This window comes from Bison bison, unplaced genomic scaffold, assembly GCF_000754665.1.
Source record: "Bison bison bison isolate TAMUID 2011002044 unplaced genomic scaffold, Bison_UMD1.0 scf7180017864155, whole genome shotgun sequence".
NCBI classification, from domain to species: domain Eukaryota; kingdom Metazoa; phylum Chordata; class Mammalia; order Artiodactyla; family Bovidae; genus Bison; species Bison bison.
The window spans coordinates 3,063,388-3,064,846 of NW_011494727.1; positions in this window are offsets into that span (position 1 = coordinate 3,063,388).

Genomic DNA, 1,459 nt, shown 5'->3' on the forward strand with positions numbered 1-1,459 from the left:
GGGATGGCCTCGCACACCAGGTCCCCACCAAGGTCAGAGCCTTGTAGCCTGGTGGAGACACAAGTACAACTGGGAAATGATTATCTCATTTCCGAATCTTTGCTCAAATGTCACCTCATCAAAGGGACTTTTCCTCCAATTTATATATTAAGTAGCACTGTTATCCTTTTATAATTTTCTTAGCACTTCAGTTCAGTTGCTCAGTCGTGTCCGACTTTTTGTGACCCCATGAACCACAGCATGCCAGGCCTCCCTGTCCATCACCAACTGCTGGAGTCTACCCAAACCCATGTCCATTGAGTTGATGATGCCATCCAACCATCTCATCCTGTCATCCCCTTCTCCTGCCCTCAATCTTTTCCAGCATCAGGGTCCTTTCAAGTGAGTCAGCTCTTCACATCAGGTGGCCAAAGTACTGGAGTTTCAGCTTCAACATCAGTCCTTCCAATGAACACCCAGGACTGACCTCTTTTAGGATAGACTGGTTGGATCTCCTTGAAGTCCCAGGGACTCTCAAGAGTCTTCTCCAACACCACAGTTCAAAAGCATCAATTCTTCAATTCTTCAGTGCTCAGCTTTCCCTATAGTCCAACTCTCACATCCATACATGACTACTGGAAAAACCATAGCCTTGACTAGATGGACCTTTGTTGACAAAGTAATGTCCATATGCTGCCTAGGTTGGTCATAACTTTCCTTCCAAAGAGTAAGCATCTTTTAATTTCATGGCTGCAATCACCATCTGCAGTGATTTTGGAGCCCAAAACAATAAAGTCAGTCACTGTTTCCCCATCTATTTGCCATGAAATGATGGGACTGGATGCCATCTTAGTTTTCTCAATGTTGAGCTTTAAGCCAACTTTTGCACTCTCCTCTTTCATCAAGAGGCTCTTTAGTTCTTCACTTTCAGCCGTAAGGGTGGTGTCATCTGCATATCTGAGGTTATTGATATTTCTCCCGGCAATCTTGATTCCAGCTTGTGCTTCCCCCAGCCCAGCATTTATGATGTACTCTGCATGTAAGTTAAATAAGCAGGGTGACAATATACAGCCTTGACATACTCCTTTTCCTATTTGGAACCAGTCTGTTGTTCTATGTCCAGTTCTAACTGTTGCTTCCTGACCTGCATACAGGTTTCTCAAGAGGCAGGTCAGGTAGTCTGGTATTCCCATCTCCTTCAGAATTTTTCACAGTTTATTGTGATCCACACAGTCAAAGGCTTTGGCATAGTCAATAAAGTAGAAATAGATGTTTTTCTGAAACTCTCTTGCTTTTTCGATGATCCAGCACTGCTATCCTTTTAATGTTGCTCTAGCATTTCTTAGCACGTGTCAGTGACTTGTCTCAGCTAAGCTAGGGATGAATTCTGTTGTCAGCAGTGTTTTGCGTTGAACAGCGCCTAGCACAAAGTTCGTTCTCAAATATTTACCGGCAGGGCCCAGTTCACCTGCAGTGCCTC